General features: G+C 40.7%; 1 protein-coding gene and 1 long non-coding RNA gene across 9 annotated transcripts in view; one reads left to right on the top strand and one right to left on the bottom strand.

Annotated features, from left to right (window-relative positions):
• Positions 1–14619, bottom strand: part of LOC104010889 (uncharacterized) — a 106395-nt gene extending 91776 nt beyond the window's left edge. For all 4 annotated transcript variants that reach the window (XR_015704468.1, XR_015704467.1, XR_015704470.1 and 1 more), the window contains exons 1-6: positions 14486–14619; positions 13047–13166; positions 9739–9813; positions 7044–7114; positions 4052–4278; positions 3856–3937 (exon numbers count right to left, since the gene is read on the bottom strand). The gene's annotated coding sequence lies outside the window, so the exon portion shown is untranslated. The remainder of the gene's footprint in view (positions 1–3855; positions 3938–4051; positions 4279–7043; positions 7115–9738; positions 9814–13046; positions 13167–14485) is intronic.
• LOC148055894 (uncharacterized) overlaps positions 1–22326 on the top strand; it is a 79965-nt gene that overhangs the window by 36477 nt on the left and 21162 nt on the right. For 4 of the 5 annotated variants that reach the window (XR_015704481.1, XR_015704483.1, XR_015704484.1 and 1 more), the window contains one exon: positions 21938–22030. This is a non-coding gene — a long non-coding RNA (uncharacterized LOC148055894). Of the gene's footprint in view, positions 1–11961; positions 12724–21937; positions 22031–22326 lie in introns of those variants that run through there. The other variant, XR_015704482.1, reaches the window with a different exon arrangement.

Raw genomic sequence — 22326 nt, 5'->3', positions numbered from 1 at the left:
TTGGCTGCAACTCGCTTCTTTCCCTTTTGTGAGGCCTCTAGTTGGAGCACCTTCTTTCTGCATTAAATATGATGTGACATTAGGCACAGCAGAATCCAACAGCTACACTGCAGTATCCAGTGGGTATTCATTATTATTTATTTGTATTACCATAAATCTTGGGAGCCCTCACCCTGGACCACTTCTCATTATGGTGGGCCATAAATAAACACACAACAAAAGCAGATGTGCTTGAATTCCACATAAAGAGACAACGGAGAAATTATGGCAGAGTACAAATGCAACGATACGGTACTACTGTGATAACCGTTGGCATTAATATACCTGCAATATAACTACTGTCTAGTTGGATTGTTTTAAGCTTCACGGTACATAAAACTTTTAAGAAGATATTTAAAGGGAGACAGTAAACAGTTTTGTTTATGAAAAAGTCAACCAATACATGAGAGGCAGCTGGAGAGAAAATATCCAGTGTGATCTGAAAATTTAACGACCGAATGATGGAAGCTGGCATCATATGTTGATCAAAACCAGAGTCAACCTCTTGATACTGAAGGAGAGATATCAGGTAGAAGTAGTCTTGATGGGCCTTGAAAATAAAGACAGATAGCTTATCTTTATTGCTTTAAACTGAAGGAGGAAATTGAAAATACTAAAGGAGTAAGTTTGGAAACTGATATTTACAGTAGAGTAGCACTTTGACTAGATAATGAGCATGGCAAGACTGCATTTATCAAGGCAAAAGAAAAAGATTTTCTAATAAAGAGATGGTCCATGGAAAACCTGGACGAAAAATATAATCGTCTGACAGAGAAGAAAGACCATCCTTAAAGGGCTGGAAAAAAGATTCCCCAAACTCAGATTTAGCCTAGGTTTGATGAGTTAAAACAAACGACAGCATGATGGTGTCATTCACAGAGGATGCAGAGAGGTTTTGTGAGGCCCTCAACCTAAATATGAAAAAAAGCTACTAACAAGAGACCAATAGTTGTAACTGGAAATAAAGAACTGAGGGCACTACTAAAAAAAATTTTCATGCATTAGATCTGCTTAGGAGTGGAAAAGAAGATGGGAGGAGGTATATGAAACACATAAAACATTGTTTTTCCTATAAATACTGTGAAATGAGAAAATTCTTTCGTGTCACATTTATTACTAACTTATTACAGCTATCTATGCTACCACGTTTTGACTTTCAAGGGTTGAAGAAAAACAATGTTCGTGACATTATAATATGATAGGTGCCTCATTTGACATAAAACAAAAACATGCTACATCCAGCTTGAAGACAGGACAGTCACGATACAAGCCAAGCACAAACAGCAGCAGAGAAAAAGATCTCACAACTTAAACTTACAACAACTAACATGCTGAATGTTCAGGCACATTCCTTTGCTCTCCCTTCTTAGTGCACAGAACCAGGGCTATCACCTCGGTTTGCCACTAAAGGAAACTTACTCTCTGTTGCTGTAGTTTGGTATTCCAGCTCTTGAAGTATTCCCAAGCCCACACAATGTGTAGCTGTGTAGCAAATGCCCACTTGCTACATTCCACAAAATCAACTCCTCCTCTTGATATCTGCTTTCTTGCTGTTCTCCTAGTTTCAGTCATTTATGGCATCATGGCATGGGTTAAACCAAAGAAACAATCAGATCAGGTGCTCCACAATGGGGGTTAGCAGCAGTGAGTAGTGGAGAGCTGGTTACAGCAGGAGACAATTCAGAGTTCCTTTTCTTCCAAATACTATTTGTAGCAACACTACCGCAGGCAGAACAGAGCTGTGCCTCAACGTTACCTCCCTCAAAGTACTGGGAAGTTGCCATCGCAGGAAGGAGAAGCAGTCACACCTAGGTGATCTGCCTCTCAGTGGTGATGAGTGAAAAAATTGGATACATATGAAACATCCAGGGGATTCCTCATACCCCACTCCCTAGCACGTCACTTTCCTCCCTTTTCTCCTCTGAAACTAGATCTACTCTGAGACACTTCTTTTGATCTGGTTTGGGGTGGGGCAGGCATGGCTAGAGGGCCGTGTTTGGGGTTTTTTTGCAATCACCTGATCTCCCTCTCCTTTTCTTTCTTTTACCCAACTTAGTGCAAGTAAGAATAAATACGGCCAATAGGATTAAAAGGTGAAAACAGTAAACCATTAGGTTGAAATATTTTAAAACCAAAATATGCTGATCAAGATTTTTTTGTGCAAAATTAAACATCCAATGTTCTCACATATTGAATTCATTTCATATTGAAAATGTCAATTTCATTTTGTATTGCAAAAGCTCAAAAGAATCACTGTTAAGTTTTTAAACTAGAGCTTTGAAAATTCCCATCCTGTAACGAACATAATGAAATTGTGTTTTGAGCTCTGTTGAAGACGACACATTTCAAAATCATTAAGTTCTGTGTATGAACAAGAAATTAAGGCTTCTGCTTAGCACTAATTGTAGTTTAGCATACATAACCCATTGTCCTCTGTTCTTAATTGTAACTGTCATCTTGAATCCCCAATTTATACAGGTAATTCACAACTAGTCATTGAGTCTTCTTCAAAGCCCATATACTCCCCTCCAACAGAAAAAAAAATTAGAGAAAAACACTTACTCAAAGTTTTAAACTTAAATCTATCATATATTCAATGCAATGAGAAATACCAGTAGCTATGCATTTAGTTCTCCTTTCAGGCATATTTTTGCCATCCATTTTCTGGTTTTTAGTTTTGTTTGGTTTTTTGTTTTGTTTTGTTTTGTTTTTTTTTAAATTGGACTCTCTAGTCTGCTTTTGATCTGAGTTTATGATTTCTTCTTTGGTCTTGCTCTTTCTTCAAATTACTTTCATTTCATGCTGCTCTTGTGCCAAGCAAAAAAACCTAATCCTGTCCTCCTTAATCTTTACTCACCAATTGTTATATGTGTCCTTGCTCCATGGGAAAGAATCTCTAATTGTCCTTACATACAACTCCTCTAGACCTTTACAGCCCCTTAATAATTATTTACAAATTCAATAACATTTCCAGTTCTTCCATTTTTCAGATACTAAGACCCCATTGAAAACATTCTTGTATTTGAATACCAGAAAGGAAATACAGCTTCATAAAAAAGGGCATGGAGTTTATGATACTCCTTTTGTTATACAGGGAAAATACCTACATGTAGTTTTTGCTCACTTGTATATAAAAATAGAAGTCATAGCAATGACTGTACCCATAGCTACAGGAAAAGAACTTCCTCCTTAATCCAAGCATACATATTTATAGTTATTTTGGGTGAATCCACTGACATATGATATGGGTAATTATTATTGATTAAGCACAAAGTACTTAGGTACAATAAAATATGTAGTTCCTGCCTAAGACTATAGCTAATCAGCATGCATGATCAAATTCACTCATAATGCCAGCTCGGTTTAGTTTAATTTAACCAAGTTACATTGACACAAGTATAAGTGTATATTTATTAACATTTCAATGTTCAGCTCAGCAAGACAATTATGTTAGTAAATCGGTTTGCGGTATCTACAGAAATATTGGTGGTATAAACAGGTTTTGTAGATCTATGAATTTCAGAAAGTTTATGGGTGAAAATACAGTGCAAGTCAGAGACACACCATTCTGAAAATAAAGAAGACAAACAAATTAAAACTCCCTGCTTAATAGCGGTACGGAAGGACTCCAGGTTCACATGGTGAATGACCCAAGAATAATGAAATCCTTAATGGATATATTGTATATATTTTCTAAGAAGAACTGAAGTCAATTGACATAAGCCAAACCTCTTGATTCACCTTTTTATCATTATTAGTTTGTCAACATCAGTAAAGACTAACTATAGAAAAAATCAATCATTTCAATGTACTTACAGCTGAATTTTCTCATCATGTGACCAACTATCCACAAAGCCTCAGTGCCATTAAGAAGTTTTGAGGAATATATTATTTGGTACTGCCAAAAAAACATAATTAAAAGAATGCATGTAAATGATATTAATTTTCTAATTAGAAATGTTTTATGATTATTTCATGTCTAAAGTACATTTGGGGGAAAAGCAGAACTTACATTATCCCAAAAGGCAGGTTCCAGCACAACCAATGATACACTGACAGAATTCACAGTAAGGAGTCACAGTAGGGTCCTGATCTTGCAACTGAACTTTCACAAAAAGAACCCTGCACTATTGCAGAATCTCCTTAATTTCAATAGGGCCCTACCCACACATAATCAATTACAGAGTCCGCCTATGTGGGAGTAACAACAGCGAGAACAGGACCTGTTCCTCCACACACCTGCAAAAATATCGGGATAAAAAAATAAAATTAGTAACATGCAGCAAAACCTACTGATAGTCTGTTTTATTACAGCATTTAGCACATAATAAAGGAGTTCCATACATCTTTAAGTTGCATATCACTTATAGGAATTTTTAGCTCCTTCTTTAAAGAATGTTGGCTTAAAATTACTTACGGATTTTACATGTAGTGACAGCACATTATGGGAGCTTTTACTGATATGTATTTGAAACATAAATTTTTAATTATTATTTTCTAAAAATTAATTATCCTAGTTTTTTTGGTCTATGACACAAGTCGCTTTTTAGTGCTTAAGCCTTCTTAAAATCTGTCTCAACACCCATTCTGGGGACACAGTATAGGCCTGTGAATTTATTGAGGTCTTTATGAACGTGAAAGTATCTGACCACATATAGCAGCATCCAAGACCAAGGTCTTTGAAAATACGTGATAAAAAGTAGTTTAGTATTAGTCATTTTCAGACTAAAAAGGGTTGGCTTTTTTAAAGAAAAAATCATTAAGAAAATCAACTATAATTATTTGCTGAGTTCAAGCTCTTAGTGAACACCATTTAAAATATAGGAAGCACAGAATATAACATTAAACAAGACTATACCACCACTTTGCTGTTCACACAAAACTTAACATTCATGATTTGAACTTACTGTTCTTATTAAAAACACATCTATGTTGATCTTTCAAAGGAAAATATTATAAGTTACAATGTTTTTATACATTATAAGCCAGTTAAAAACAGGTTAGCCGTAGGTTCCATGAAATAATATTTAACTGGTGACCCTGGTGATAAAGGTTATAAGAGCAATCACTAGATCCTAGAAACATGCAGAAGACATTTCTTCATTCCTTTAATACAGATAGCATTAGGGAAACAACGATATTTTTCTAAAAAAAAGCTGGGACCAAACGAAAGGATTTGAGAATCTAACAGAAGAACCAAAAGTTCCATAAAAATGGAATGCAGTCTTTTCTTTTTTTTTTTTTTTTTTTTTTTTATGACCAGTTGTTCTCTTACTGGCTTTGATTTCATGAAACAACAGACATGAAAACAAGCAGAAAATGGAGAGAAGAGTATCACAGTTTTTTGTTCCTTGCTGCCAGGTTGATGGTTTTCAACTGGGCAGGAGGACAAACAAAAAAATTTAAAATACGCATTTCAGACTTTGTGACAAATTTCAAGGCAGTTGTCTTACAATATTGAATTCTAAGTGTTTCTTCTCGCGTTACTGCTTTTAAATTTTATGTTTCATATGCATGACTCTTAGGCTTCTGTTATTCTGAGAAATTCAACTGTTTCTAAAGAACAGTGCCACAGTGCTAAGTTCTGTTTAAAAAGCATTATAAGATATCTTGACCCCTGTCTAACATTATGCAGAAAATGTAAACACATCAGACATCTGCCAAGTTAGTGCTGCCTACCTGAGCCTGCAAAGTGAGTGAACTAGTACCTCTGGCAAGTGCAATCTGCCCATTTCTCATTGACTGAGAAGCATGGGCAGACCATACCTTTCAGGGCAATCGTGGTGCCCATAATCATGCAGCTACAGCTTTAGCACTTCCCAAGCTGCAGTGCAATGTGGTAACTTGATGCAGCCAGATCCTAATATTGTTTTCTGTCCCTGTGCCTAGCTCCACAGCTTTCTTCACAAAGGAAGTTAATTGGAATACAATGCATGTTTCCTGCACTGCTCCAAGAGTGTAGGTTGTAGGATGGGTCAGGGGCACATAGCTGCAGCCTAAATTACAGTCAGTTTCTGGGGAGAGCTGAAAACACAGTTTTACAATTTTGACAGCCTAAGAAATAGCTCAGAGCTGACATCCAAACAGTCAAAGAAATGAAATACTGAAGCTGTCTCAACAGTTCCCTTCTCTGACGTGGACAGGAAAAACATGCATCTAATCCAGGTATAGAAACTACCATAAAATGGAATGATTCACAAGTGGTTTGGGAGACTAGAAGGCCCTGGCAAAAACAAGGTTTTTTTCATGACTAGCAGAAGTAATGAAGCCTAGTTACCTATCAGTGTGCTTGTACGTGCCACCAACACACTTGTGCAGTAATCCCAGGCTGACACTAACCTGGCTGGTTTCCCATTCCCTTCTAAACAGATTTCCCTAAATTCCTGCAGAAAACACCAGCTTCTGACTTCTAGGAGAACAAGAGGCAGCTCACATTGTGGCTAGGTCTGAGCTACACATGCATTGACTGGCAGACCAACCAAGCACACAGACTGGCAAGTCAACAGGTTGAACACAACAGAAAATTTCTAAGTCCACGCTGCAGCTTTTTCTACCCCAGGGGCACTGATTTGAGTCCTTTCTCTACTCACAGCTGCTAAGTTTCACTCAAATTGTAGAAACTTGACTTTGTGACCTCTGTCTCTATATCAAATGCAGCTGAAATTAAGCGGTGGATTCAAAAGTTATTAGGAGACAACATAATCCTATATATCTTGTTTTGTTCAGAAACTGGGCATGAAAACACCGTAGCATAATCACTGTGAAAATAACTAATGAATTTAATGTCATTTATTGTTTTCATTCAGGAGTTACACCACAGACTCAGCTATAACAGAACACAGATTTTTACATGGTGATAGCATAAATCAATCCAGAGAATGTAGAGACTGTTTCAATAAAACTGGCTTTGCTTTGCCACGGTGATCAGGGCCCTAAATATATGTCGCTTCATAAAGATGAAAATTTAACAGAAATAAAATTTTATATATATTTTTTGAACTCACCAAGACTGTAGTAGACTGCCCTTCATGGAGATGCCTGCTTCTCTTCCAAATCCATGCTGTCTCTCCTAAGGCTTAAGAGAAGTTCAGTGGTACATAGCTCAATAAAAGAACAGTACATTAAGTCTAATGAATCTATTCAGTACACCTGGACTTTTCTTTTGTGAGGTTTTTGGTTGAATTTTCTTTTTTTTTTTTTTTTGGAATAAGCATAGTGATTTTTAAAGAATCACCTTAAAATCCTGATCCTACTGCCTGGATCCAGATCCTGATACCCCAATTTAGGGAATAATTTTTAATAATATGCAAGTCCCAGTTCCCTTTTTTATAAATGACATCCACAGAGCTCTGCTTACCCTTTCTATTGATCTAGCACTAAATTTTTTACCTGTGCATTTCTCACCAAAAAGGCATAGTTGAAATCAGAGGGGTTTATTTGTTGTTGGATTCCAGGAACTGATGAAAGAAGGAAAGAAACTGAAAAAGTATAATGACCTCTCCAAAACTCCAGTAAAAAGAAGAGAGACAGAGAATAGTCAGTGTGGAAAAGTTAATAGAAAACTGGACATTAGAGGAAAGGTTAGCAGGAAACAATGGTTATAAGAGGAGTCAGGGAAGTGAGAGTGACTTAACCAAAAAGGGGATGGAATAAAAGAAACAAAATTATCTTCTCAGGAGAGCAATGAGAATGGGCTTTTCAAAACTGTTTGACATTGGCCTATCTCTTCTTCTATTGAAGTAAAAGAATTGCATTGATTCCAAAAATGCTTTAGGAAAACTTTTAAGCCACTTAACCTGAACCATTTAATTTTAAGCATGTGGAATATCTAAACTCTGCTCAGCTAAACAACTAAAGAAGTGCTTAAATTTGAAAATAAATTTAAATCATCTTGTAATCATTCACTATGTCTGTAGTATCGAGCATGCATTCAGATCTGAGCCCCAACTCCTTACCCTGCTAACATGCAGACTCACTTTGGCACTAGCCTGGATCCAGCCTATTGGTTATCCGATAGGCAAAGCCAAGTACAAGACGCAAGGGACTAACGTGGATTCAAACTCTTCTCTCAAAAGCCATACTCATGCAAGTATTGTGACTCAAGTACAAGATTAATTGTTTGATGAAGCAGAATGTAAATAATTAAGTGCTTAAAGTTAATTCAAGAATCGGGTCTCAAAAAGAAAACTAAAGAAAAAGTGGGTAAGAAAGAAAAAAGAAATAGATTGTTGAATCTGTATTAAAAATAAATGGTCTCTGGGTTATATCTTAATGCACTCTGCCTGAAAACTACTGCTCCTTTGTGGCTTAAGTATTAAATTCTATTTTTATTACACAAAATGGTACATAACCCTGGCAAAAGTTAAATTAGTTCAGTGGTTGATAACAGTACTAAAGTAATTCTTAACACAGGGTGTAGTTAATTTATTGGTATAAAGGGCTCACCATCTCTCCTGCCTATTTAAACACACTTGCACTTCCAAACCCAATTTGGTAAATAGCTGGGAGAGGGTTAATATCCCATATTCCAATCTCTACGGTAACAACCATAGAGATACGAGAAAACGTGGAAATCATAAGCCGCTAGTAGTGTTCTGTCCCTTTTACTCCTTACTCTACAATACAGTTACTAAAGGAAAACAGAAATTGAGCCACCTTTTGAGACACCAAAAAAGGTCTGGGCCATCTCTCAGCATCCTGTGAACTTCTGATCATTGTGATCTGTCTCCTGAAATATGGATCATTCTGTGCACCATTATGTTAAGCTGTCACCTATCTAAATGACCAGGAAGCCAATATCAACACTCAAAAACTATATTCTTAAACACACAACCACTTGCTACCAATATTCCATCCTTTATCTGTAGCTGTAAAAAAGGAAACTCCCTGTTTTTAAGATGTATGCTTAATAAATCCATACATATAAGAATCATTACTTAATGAAGGTAGAGCTCTAGAGTGAGATTAAAGACCTGATTAAGGCAGTGAGTTAGAGATAGAATTAGTTCCTCTGTAGATTCAGTCACCTTTTCATAAAACGGTTAAATGAAATAACATTTGTTCTTCTCAGGAGAATTATGGGCATTACTAAAATTTTATAAATGTTTTGAAGCTCAGATTTCAAAATTTCCCAGAAATTGGGAAACTAGAGAAGCAAATGAACAACTTACATCAAGCTGTTTTAAAAGAAATAAATTGAACAGCATAAAAGCAAACAAATTAGTACTAGCTAAAGCATTTCCAGATCCCTCACTCCTGCATTCATTTCAGTAGCATTTCATTTAAATGCAGGCATACATATCTGCAAAGTTTAAGCTTCAATCTTTCAAACAATTCCACATATCTGAACTTCACTCCTCTAAGCGGTGCTACTGATAAAACTACTCATGTGAACAGAGTTAAGCACATGCACAGGACTAAGGCTAAAGCAAGTAAGAAAGAAATTAGCTAATGAATTCAGTGTATCACTAACAATTATTTTTGAAAAGTCAAGGACAGCTAAGAAGATAGCAAAGCTTGAGAAATTAACAGCTGAAATACTGGGGGAGGGGGAGAAATTAGGTTATGGTCCCAGCAATTTCCCTACAAAAATCTAACTTCAATACCTATTAAATAACAGAATCAATGCTAGGAAGAAAAAAAATAATAGAGCATCCCCTCAATAACTTAATAGTCACGACAACCGCACTATTTTCTCACCATTTGATGAGTCCTCTTCAGTTCAAGGCTGAAGTTCATGGGTGCTGTGGAGAAGATCACTTGGCAACTGCTGTGCTGTAATTAATCCATGAATAAAGAACGGGCTTCAGTTTTCACAGATACCAAGCCAGCACTTTTCACAACCATTAAATCCACAAAATATTAAAAAATTAAGAAGTTACAGTTAGGCCATTTTAGCAAAACTATACCACAGAACCTAAGTTTAATAACGAAGGTTTCTTAAATCCTCAGGGATATGTTCATTATTATGAGTCAGGCCTACAGCCATGTTAGAGTCAATATTATAAGATCTGAATGAAATACAGTAAATCCAACCTTTCAACTACACCATTAGTCTTTATGCTACGTTGGGCATTTTAGGAACTGGAAAAAAAACTAAATTGAAAGTTGGCTCTTGAAAAATCAGGAGGTAGTCTACAGTAAAAAAAAAAAAATGCTAGGTTTTTTTTTCATCTGGAAGTTTATAAGAAATCTAATAAAGTAGATGCAAGTCCTAAGCCAGCACATACTTCTTGCAGTCCTTACTGCCTACAGAAGCATCCCTAGATCAGGTCTATACTGGCAAATTCAGAACTCTGTTTTCACTGTACAATAGTAAATCCTGTCCACTTCAGTCCTTTCTAGATTACAACCTCTATCATTGCTAGCAGACTGAAATTGCAAAAGTAATGAATTCCAAATCCTACATTTGTCAGGGTAAATCAGAGACTGAATGGCTACAGAAGGAAGTAGAAAACTCATACATGAAAGAGGACGTTCAGCTACAGTTACTAGGTTATTAAACTGAAACTTTAAACTTCAAGTGATATCAAATTTACAGAAGAGGTCTGCAGGGAGGCTTAGACGAATCTATAACAGGGATCTAGGAGGCTAGACGAGCATCAGGGGCAAGGCAGGGCTCAAATTAGAAAAATAAATAGAAAAAAAATTTAATTCCCACTGGCTGTATGTCCATCTGCCATACAAACACAGAATACCAAAATAATATGTAGATGTGCAATTATTGAAAAGATTATTATAATTACTACATGTGGGTGTATCTTGGTGTCCTCCAACCGGTCTAACTTACCTAGGAACCGGACCAAATGAAGGTAACGGAATACCATGCAAGTACCCAGGCAAGCCAAAGAATCTAGCGAAAAAGTTACACGGTAATGACACAATGCCAGTTTTCATTACAACAAATTCCTCTAATCCTCATGGTTGTAAAATAAATCTTAGAAACACATAGCAAGGTAATTTGTAATGTGTGCCTGAGTCAGAAGACAGCCTCCAGCTTTCTAATCATCCCTGACTAGCTATGAGCTTCTGTGCCATTTTGGCAGATAAGTACCTTGCTTCGGTTTTGCCACCTCTCAACTGGACCTAGGCAATTCAGTATATCCAAGCACAGTCTGCTGCATATAGGAAATTCCAAATAAAGGAAGATGGGGGATGTCATCTCAGCAATGTGGGTTATTGTAAGTCCCTCTCTTCCACTCTATACTAATTTTCTCTAGAATTTTAAATTACAAATTCAGGCTCTCAAGACCCTCCAGGGCCTAAATCCAGGATTCGTAAAGAAATGCCTACTAGGTCTCTGGATCCAGTTGCCAACAGTTTCCCTCTTCTGACATTAAGAGAACTTGTACAACACAGGGGGAAAAGCTATCATTTCTAGAGAGAGAACTTTCTCGGGGCTGGTGCAAATCTATGGAATGAATGTGCCTAGGAGCTAAGGGCCATCAGAAACCTAACTGCATTTTGCTTGAAGAACAAAACACATTACTTTGACCTTGCCTCACTAACATAAATACATAACACGTATATGGAAGAAAAGAGATAAAATAAACTGAAAACATCCAACTGCACATGCTCCTTCCCCTGGCAACAAGAGAACAGATAATATGACAAATGCTGGTCATGTCACTTATTACAGTATGAGGAGATTCCCTGACAATATAATGACACTCTCTGAGGAGAAGAATCTATAACAGAGGACAGGCACTACTAGAAGGTGTTCAGGTAGTGCTGTCATGAGAACTGTACAAGGAAAGGAGTCCATTATAGAAACTGCAGCTTAACCTCGTATTTGCTACCACAGCAGATAAGACTTCCACCATTCTGATGAGCCCAAGTTGTTTGGAATGGAAATTTGATCTAAGGAATGGACACCGCTTTTTTGTGAGGCTCAAAATCCCTTTCTCTCCCTTCTGCCCTCAGCTGTGTTCCTGCTGTGACTTTTTGGCTTCACTAGCCACTGAGGAAACAAACTGATGATCCTCTCCCAGATGCTACAGCCAGAGAATGCAATACCCACCTCGTATTACATGGATTTTTAGACTATAGCAATTGCCCTTCTCACTTGTTCTGATACTCGGTTAAATATTTACCCATTCTGATCCTTAAATCATTATAATTGTGCATTATTTAACTTAAGAGATATGAATGGAAGATGTAAATCAAGACTGTTACATGAAGTTTATGTTTCGTGCAGTCCTAAGTAATACTGAGAATAATGATTGCGTAATATCACTATTAGCTTCTTAAGTCCAAAATACAAGAGCATAATAATGAAGAGAACTACTCAGTGTGCTTACACATAATAATACACATTTCAGTCTGTACAGGATCAGGGCCTATGTGCATTAAGTATGGAATCTGAGAGCAAGTATTAAACATTAGGGGATGTAAAAATTTCACTTTCATTAAAAATCTTAATGAAACCCTAGGAATAACATCTGAAAGGACAATAGTGTGATTCATATAAGAGAATACCATGTCCTGTTAAATAGAATGACATACTATCATCTTCTATATCTTATTCTTTTATTACGGTTGGAAAAATGGGTGAAAAATAATAACTAGAATTATTTTAGGGCAAAACTATACATAATCTAGGTACAGAGAAGTGGTATCAGCAACATAATAATTTTATATTTTTATTTACTATTTTCATTGCTATTTCTACTGCAAAGTCCTCTTTTCACAGGCACATAACCTTCAGAAAAAAAAAATTAGAAGACATTTACTATCATTCTTTTCAGCTGAAAGGCACACTTTTTGAAAATTTCACTCATGGTAATTTTAATAAAATAAGAGCAAAAATGTAAATACACTGCCAATCATTTATATTTCCTCCTTTCTAACAGAAAGGTTTTACAAACTGAAGTTTTTTTCATCTGGCTAATTTTCACTGAGAACCTGGTTTAAAAAATTAGGAATCCGTTTCTTCAGCAATATCAAACTTCAAATCTGAGGAAAATATAACAACATAAAAGCATAGTATTAGCTATGTGATTACTTACATGTTGCCTTGCACTACTTTTTCACTAAGGAGCTCCAGAATTACATATTTTCTGAGTAGCAGTAGTTTTCGTAGCCATGATGGTCTAAGCTTTTTGAGCCCAAAAGCTTGCTGTTTTCAACTGTGTCAGTTGGTTAAAAAAAAAAAAAAAAAAGAGAGAGAGAGAAAGAAATTACCTCTCCCTTCAAAACTTGTTCTGCTTATATTTTTGTCAGCGCAGCTCTAGAAGGGAGCAGTGGAATCATGAGAAGCATTAGGCCCTGAGCCTGCTAACGTTCGTCTGCAAGTAGTCCAACTGAGTTTAAGAGGACTAGCTCAGAGACGTGAAGGGAAGATTTTGAAAGTCAGTGGGAACTGAGCTCCCAAACTCTCATTATGTACTTTTGAAAATCTTCCCCAAAGTCATGGGAACGACAGCTTGCAGGTCCGAGGCCTCTGCTTTTGACTACTTTCCTTTCCCTTTTTAAAAACGTATCTGATATGAAAAAAAAACCAAAACAAAACAACCCACTGAAGCCAAAAATCCTGAGGAGCCGCTCGCAGGGATGCGTTGGGTCTCTCTACAAAGGCAGGGGTCCGCACAGCCCGAGGAGAGCTCGCAGCAAAGAATCCGTCAGCAGTCAAAAGTCAAGTGCAGGCTAGCGTTTCGGGCGGCACTGTAGCCTGCCCTGGCTTTCAGCAGCTCGCAACCTCCATCTCGGTTTCCCCATCTGTGAAATGGGGATAGGAGCACTAACCCGACCATCAGGTACCTTATGGTCAGTCACAACTTGGGGCGGAGAGGGGTGGGGGGGGTGCGGCGTGAAAATGAAAGTTCACGTTTTCCCCCGAGCATTGCGAGCAGCCGAGGCGGGAGCGCTCTCGGAGTTGAACCTCGCTCCGTCAAGTTCCTCGGAGAGATTATTTTTTTTCAAATGACCAGCGTACGGCACTCCGGGCCCAATCTGCCCCAGGATGCGCCCACACGGCACCGCTCCGCTTCGCTCCGCCACAGGCTGCTCGCAAGCCCGGGCGGGGGCGGGGAGGGGTGGTGGTTGAGGCGGGGGGCGGGGGGGGGGGGAGTCGCCGGGCCGCTGCCGCCGCGGCGGGCGGGAGCCGGGCCGCTGCCGCGGAGCCGGTGCGGCGGGAGGGGGAGGGGGAGCGGCGGCTGCCAGGGCGGGATCGGGCCCGCGGGCTGCCTCCACGCGATGTGGGCAAGCGCCGAGCGCTTCGAACCCGCCGGCTTCGGCGGGGTGCGCGGCTGGGGGGGGACGGGGGGCTGCAACCTGAGCGCTGCGGGAGCCGCGGGGGTCCTCGGAGGCGCGGGGGGGGTGTGGGGTGTGGAGGCGCTCTCCTATTTTCCTCAGGTCCGCTGGCGCACATCCCCCTCCCCCCTCCGGCTTCCTCTCCCTACCTCCCCAAACCGCGCTGCCCCCCCCCCCCCCGCCCCGCCGCCTTTACCTTGACAAGTCCGCGGGGCCGGCGGAGGTCTCGCTCCCCCGCGCTCGCTCTCCCACACACATCTCTAACGCGCCACCGCTCCCCCGCGGCCCGGGACTCCGGGTGACATTTCTCTCCCTTTCCCTCTCTCTCTCCCCCCCCCCTCCTCCTCCTCCTCCTCCCCCTCCCCATTAGTGGCGGTTGGGTTGGTAGCGCGGGAGCGCGCGCTAGCGGGGAGGGCGTGGAGCGCGCGCTGGCTGCGGGGGGGGCGGGGGGGGGGAGGGGCGGCATTGACAGCGAGCGCCGTGTCCGCAGCGCTGCCTCAGCCCGAGCGGCGCTCCCCCCCCCCCCCCTTCCCGGCATGCCCCAGGGCGGCGGGGCTGGCTCTAACGAATTTGAATGAAGAGCCCTGCTCTTTCGGCGCCATTTTCGAGTGATGCCCGATCGCATCGCTGCCGCGGGGGAGCCGCGGTTCGCGGGGCCGCCCGCCGCCGCGCCGGCTGCCGCCAAAAGTCGCCTCCCTCCCCCCTCGCCTCCCCTCCTCTCCCCCTCGCCGCCGCCGCGCTTCGGAGCGGGTGCCGCCACCGGCATAGGCGGTAAGAGCCGGAGGGACCGGGCGCGGCTGGGGCAGAGGGAACCGGGAAGGCGGGCGGGGGAAGCCCGTCTTCGGAAAACGGGGGCAACCTGTATCCCGGCGCCGCCCGCCGCCGGGAGAAGTCGCCTCAGGAGGCCGGCGGGCAGCGGGCGGGAGGCTCTCCGAGGCGGCGGCAGGTCTCGCCGCTGGCTCCTGGGCGGATCTGTCACTCGCTTCCCTCAGCCTCAGAGGGTGGGAGCGGGCGGGAGCGGCTGCCTCCTCCGGCAGGTAACCCCGCTTCCCCGGGGCGGCGGCGGCGGGCAGCATCTCGCCCAGGCGGGGATCCCGGGAGCCCCGCTTCCCACCCCCGGCGGCCCGCCCCGGGGGGAGAGCGGCGCGGAGGCGGGCGGGGGGAGCTCGGGGCGGGCGGGAGGCGCGGGACAGCCGGCGCGGAGGGTCGCGCCGCGGCCCCGGTGTGCGCCCCGCTCTCCCGTGACATGACATGACAGGCTTCCCTCTGATCTGCCCCCCCCCCCCCTTGCCGCCCCCACCCCCCCGCGGATCCCTCCCTCCCGCCTTCTCCCCCGCCTCTCCGCCGTGGAAATTTCGGGGCAGCGCTCGGGACACGGCGGCTCCCGCTTCCCGGCTCTGCAGCACCAGCGGCCGCCAGGATGACTTCCACACTTACATGCACATCTCCCTCTCTCGCCCCCCGCGCCCCCCCCCGCCTCCTCCTTCCTCTCTCCCCGTGTTTTCGTAACCCGGATTAATGCCCCTTCGCTCTTTCTCTTCTCCCTCCCTTCTCCCCCCCCCCCCCCAGAAGAGGACAACCTTCGCTTTTTTTTTTTTTTTCTCCGCTTGTTTCCTTTCCATGTTAGCAGATGAACTTCTCTGTTTAAGCGCTTTCTCCACCTCCCACTTAAGCGCTTAATTTCCCGTGTCACGATATCGGAGCCGCCTTTAGCAGAAACCTGGGTGACGGTTATGCTGCCACATGCTATCACATTTATCATCTCTGTCCCTTTGGGTATTAACGAAGGACCAAAGTGCTGTTCATCGCGTATTGCACGGGGCTATTCCCCAACCCCCCCCTTAGCGTTAAAACGCGAGTTTCCTTCCTGAACTAGAGGGGGGGAAACATAATCCGAGGCCATTTGAATCGTGCCAGCTATTTGTAGGTGTTTTTCCTCTCCTCCCACACACCCCAAAACCGAGTAAATACCCTCCCCATAGATAGCCTAGCCTAATACTGTGATCAGAGCTGGCCATTCACCTCCTCTTCTCCGCCTACAAAATTCTCTGTCTCTGTCACCCGGGTCGCTATTTGTCATTGGCTTAGCTATTTTTTGGTGGCTGTTTCTATGTCATTTCTCGGTGGCCAGCAGCTCTCGGTCTCTCGTAGCTGTATAAACGCGGTCGGGCTTATTGTGATAGGCGCCGAAATCGCGCTCGCAAGTCTATCTGCGGAGCGATTCCCCCCCCCCCCCCCCCCCCCCCGCCGCGCACACACACACACACAATATGTGACACGGTGCCTTTTCCTCCACGACGCCGTTTAACCCTCTCGGGGCCGGGTTTGGCGTGGGCGCTGGCGTTTGGGAGTCGCGCGCGCACACACACACACACACACAGACACGCAAGACATCTTCTCGCCGCGGCGGTGCCTCGGTGGGAGCGCGGGCGGGGATAACACCGGGTAGGGAGCTCCATAGCAGCGCGGTGAGCTCAGGCGCTGGCAGGCCAGCGGGCTCCTTCCCAGCTACAATTTCTAGCGTTACTTTTTATTCCTCTTCCTACTTCCCTCTTCACTTTCGGCCGCCCGACCTTTTTTTTTTGTGTGTGTGTTGTGGGTTTGGGGTTTTTTTATTTTTTTTTCCGGAGGCAGGAAGGCGTATGGATATTTTCCCCGATGCCGTGTGATCGGCGGGCGCTCGGGGCTGCCGTCGAGCTGGCGGGGCGCGCAGGATGCGCAGCGAAGGCGGCAGCATCGGGCCCCCGTGAAGGCGCCCGTTCAGCAGAGACTGGACCGGCTGCTGCCCCCCCTGGTTGCCTGCGGGGACGCGGTGCTGGGGCCGGGAGGTTGGACCGGGTCACAGCCTTTCCCCGCTCCTCTCCCCCCCCTCCACCCCCCCCACCCCCCCCCGCACATCCCTCCGCGGCGTTCAAAGCCAGAACCGGCCGCCTTGCGCTTAGCACCCTCGCCACCGAAAATAACGAGTTAACCGAAGAACGTAGGAGGGACGTAGAGAAGAGTTGGGGTGCAGAAGTGCTGTACAAAAGATTTTCTGTGTACATGGCTGAGAGCATGTAGTCTTAAAGTGAAATGCAAAACTTAGCGTTTCCAGCATGGCAACTGGATTGTGATTCAAGGTATTTTCTGTGTAATGCAGAAATACAATAGTTGAAGGAGGTTTTTCTGCCTTGAATCCTTAGTTTCCCTGGATTCTTTTAATCCAGTACACAAATTACACTTTTTCAGTCCTTTTTTATTGGGGATAGCTGCTTCGTTTGTCTCCGCTATTTATACCTTTATGCCCTGATAGCTAGAAAATTCAGTTTAATCTCTGAAATTGCGATACTAGTAAGATCCTATTGAAATTTAGCACTTATTTCTTTAGATTTACATCGTTACTTTCAGAGTGTTTTCAGAAACATTTTTAACAGTTAGTATGGGAATGTGCACAAAGCTGTTTCATTGTAGCTGTGTATACTTCGAAATATCAGGATTTGAAGAGATTTACACTATTCAACAGTGGAAGTGCACTCACAGACACTGACTTTCACTTTCAAGGAGATAACTGTCCTGACTCATAGCTAATTTAGAAAATAAAATTCTATAATTCAGTATTGTACAGGTGCGTATGCATTTTTTCCCCACTATTCAACAGTCATGTACAATAGCATGCAATTTATACCTATTTTTCATGTTAATTGAAATCTGTGCTTAGCACATATCTGACTACATAAAACAACTGTTCTTTTCTGCTTTTTTATTTCTCAGCTGCACCATTCCCATATTTTACAATTACATAAAGGTGGGTGTGGCTAAAATGAAAGCAGTAAGCAATCTAATATCAATATATAGTGTATGTTAAGTAGGTTTTCCTTTCTTATATTTGATGTACTCCTTATTTTAAGATATTTGGGGGAAAAAAATCGTGTAGCTTAAATAGATCCTTGTAGAACTGCTTGCATTTTTCACCTTAGTTAAAATGTCAAACATTAACTGGGATTACTTGGCCCTGGAAAAGTTACATTCAGGGGAAATATCAAATGAAGTTAAAGATCTAAATATATATACTTATATTGATAAATGAAAGTTGAAGTTCTATGCTTAATAGAATATTGCTTAGGTATACCACGTAGCATAGGGTGTGTATTTTTTTTTTTTTTTATTTGTTTCTTTTCAGTCTAATCCTTTATCTTGATTCTTAGGAAAAAACATCCAAATAAGCTGCAGTTGGGTTTTTTCTTTTTTTTTTTTTGTTTTTTTTTTTTTAAGCCCACTAAGTTGTACTGGAAGTTTCCAAGAGGCACCCTTTCATTTTATACATATAAATCTACTGAAGCTTGGAGTAACTCTGAGATTTTTAATTTTCAGAAATAACAGTAATTTGAAAGTGTGACTACATAACTATGTGACTTTTTCATGTGTTGGGGTAGTATTACATAGGAAGCTTAGTGTAGTAGCATTTTAAAGGCAGACTATATATACGATAACAAGGTGTCATGGGTTTTTTTTCTGTTTTGTTTTTTTGCTCTGCTTCTGGAATTCTGAACTTCTTACTATTCCACCCAAAATGTAATGTCATGGAAGGAATTTTGCTGCTAAATTGTAGTCTTTATTTCCTTAATTATCCTTATGACTAATAAGTCAGATTCTGTAGTGAAGCACAACTGGAACTGCATACACACTACCTGTCTATGTACACCCTGCCTGTGAACACTGTAGGGAAGGTGCACATCTCATCCATCCTGAATGTCAAAACCCATCATAACAGGTGTATCAGTGCTTTTCTGTAACACTTTTACATATGTACAAGCACACGACCTTTCTTTACATAAAAAGTAGCCACGTAACAGTTAGCATTTCTTTTATAGGACCTTACTGTTTTTTGTTATTTGCATTGGGAAGCAACTAACTACTGAATATATAAGGGAGAACTGAAAAGCTTATCACTGTATTCTACGAATATGCTTCAGGTACTCTGTTTTGTAGATACAGTCATCCACCCACACCCAAAGGCCCATTGCAAGTCATTCCAGTAATTTACATTCATTACAAACTGTCAAAGGTAGAGCGCATCTTGGACTAGTTTTGACTGTCCGTGAAAGAAATAGGCAATGAAATTGTAGGCTTTTGTGTACAAACAGAAAATTATTTTTATGATTAAGTTTTTAAAACTAAAAAACTGTATGTACACCAGTAAGTGTTCTCAACAGAATTTTTTTTTTTTTTACATATATGTATTATTACAAGTTCTAAACACTTAACATCTAACACTGGAACCTGATCTCCAAGATTATGATCTTTTCTATCAGTAATACTTGGAAAATTTTGTTTGAACCGGCTGCCAAAATTACTCTTGTACATAGTCCTCTGTGACTCTTCTCACAGCCATCTATTTTTTTAATAGAACTAGTAATGTATTTTAAAGATAGAAAAAAAAAATAATTGTTATGCCCCACAAATACGAAGGGGACATCAGACAGTGGAGATGTGTAGCTACAGCTTTCCGGTAACTTTTTTTACTCAGTGAAAATGTTGTTTTGCAATTTTATTTTTGTTTTGTGCATTATTGGCAGGAGTTACATGGAATTTTTAGGTAACTGATGTGTTAATACATAACAAGCTAGATAGGTTTCAAAAGGAATCTCTTTATTGAAAAATATCTTAATTTTGGATACTGGACAGTTTCAGAAGTGGTTAGAATGAGCTAGGTATAAAAATTTCTGCTTATGTTTAATAGGGTGTAAGACAATGTCCATACTGAATTTTTTTTTAACCCTTTATTGTAAGTTTTTAAAACAGTCCAATTCTAATAAAGAAACTTTGGGCTCTGTCTATTCACTAGACAGCTGATCGTACCACAATTGATTTTGATCTTAGCTTCGTATGTTGTTGTGTGAGAACTCCAGCAGGCTTGCATGAATATTAGAGGAGGGTAGCAGAACTTGAGCTCTAGTGCAGCTAAAGTTTGGCAATTTTTTACTTTAATATTTGCATCTAGTAATATCTTAGTGTTTTATAAAAAAAAAAAAGGTTCTCTTTACAGAGAATACTGAGTTTTATAACTTTGTATAATTCTAAACACTTTTCCATATCTCGGTAATGAACAGTTGCTAGTGTATAAGGGTGACTTCACACACACACATTTATTACCACATACACACAGCAGTAGAAAATGTAAATTATGTACATTTAGCTTTTTTATTTTGTTAAAAGTTTCCCGAGATGTCTTCTAAAACTGAAGACGATATTGTTATATTGCTCAAAACTGGAAAACAGCAGTGACTTTCAGTGATCGTTATTAATGTCTAAAGGAAACCACTGTTAGAAATAGGACCCCCCCACCCCGTGACTATTTAGTTTGTTTTCAGGCACTGCAATGAGTGTATCCACAGTAAATAGATTATTAATAAACTTTTCAACATTGATTCTAGTTGCAACTAGTTATTTTATTTATCATGAACTAAAATTCACTTGAAGATTTGCTCTGAAAAAAAGATAATTACACATCGAGTAGGGCTTAAGCTTGTATTTTCATTTTAAATGGTTTTATGTAAGTCCAGTTTCAATATTATCTTTAAGTATGTTAAATCTCAATATAAGCATGGGGGGGGAGGATTTTCAAAAGAAATTTTGTGTTTCTGGTTTAAGAACAGAAACTTTTTTTTAAAAAAGGTGAAATAGATGATGTGTGGAATACATGAAAATAAAGACAAATATATTTTTCTTGTTAAAGCAGGGTGCATATTATAGTTCCATAGCTGTGAGGGGGGCTTTAGTATTTTCTGGAATACACTTAAAGAATAAAGAACAAATTTATGGAAATATTTGTAAACAGGTGACCTGATCTAGGCATCTGCTACTCATTTATTGGGCATAGGATGTATCTTGTCATGGTATCTACAGTGAAAAAGTCAAAATAAAGTCAAAATAAATTTAAGTATTTGGCTGTGTGATGAATTCTTTCCTCCAGTAGATATTTGACTATAGTTACTACCTCTATCAAGTTATACTTTGTCCTTACCTGATCATGGCTAATTACTCTCATAGCTTTTTTTTTAAAAAAGTTTTAAAATTTTATTTCATCTCTCAGAATGTATTATATGACTGTAGTATTTGCATTATATATTTTAAAGTAGCTAGTATTTATAGGCTACTTTTCAATAAAGGCAATAATGGTACTGCCTTGAAGAGGGAAAAAAAATTAAACTCCTTAAAGAAAAACACCAGAAGTTAAATACTTAACAGTCAATAGCATATTTTAGGAATTATGACAGTAGTAATCACACATCCATTAAGTAGTTTATACTTACCTGTTTGCTTGTTGGGGGGGGGGGGGGGGGGGAAGAACAGCCCCCCCCCCCCCCCAGTTTTTTTTTTTTTTTTCTTCTTCCTCTTACTTTCATCTTAAAATGCTGCAGGAGGAATGAAAGCAGAAACATGCTAGTCTTATTTGTTTCAGGAGGCTTCTGATAATAAAGAGGCATATCACAGGTGTTCCTAATCAAGTCAGTTTGGTTAAAAAAAAAATAAGTATTTTTAAAATTAGGATTTCCTGTAACATAGACAATGCGAGGGTCAAGCCGATGACCTACATCTATGTTTGGGGATCAACCATGAAACTGTGGGTGTTGGAAATATGTTATAATACATGACATTTTTATTGCAGGTTTCGACCTTTCAATAGAGAGCTGATTTTGGAGAACGGCTTACTCCTGTGATTGAAAAACTCTCTCTGGAAGGTTGATGGAGCATAAGCATGGTATATATTATATTACTATTTCTCTTATTACATATGTTCTTTATTTTAAAAATGTATACAGTAGTATAACTTATTAATATTATTCAAAATAGGCCAGTTCTGCTGGGTTTGTTCAAGATTTTTTTTTTATTTGTTAAAATAATTCTTCTTTACACTCCTTCTGTAAAATTATAAAAGACTAAGTAGTAGTATTTGCACAAGGTGTGCTCAGAAGGAAATGAAGTGGCCAAAAATATGTATAAAAAGCTGAGTTTGCAACAGCCTTGATCATTGGAGTTATATAAATTCTCTATATA

This window comes from Nipponia nippon, unplaced genomic scaffold, assembly GCF_047370975.1.
Source record: "Nipponia nippon isolate SJK-2023a ecotype South Korea unplaced genomic scaffold, ASM4737097v1 scaffold_2, whole genome shotgun sequence".
Lineage (NCBI taxonomy): Eukaryota > Metazoa > Chordata > Aves > Pelecaniformes > Threskiornithidae > Nipponia > Nipponia nippon.
Note: the sequence above shows the minus strand (reverse complement) of the source record. Positions and strands in the feature narration are given on the sequence as shown.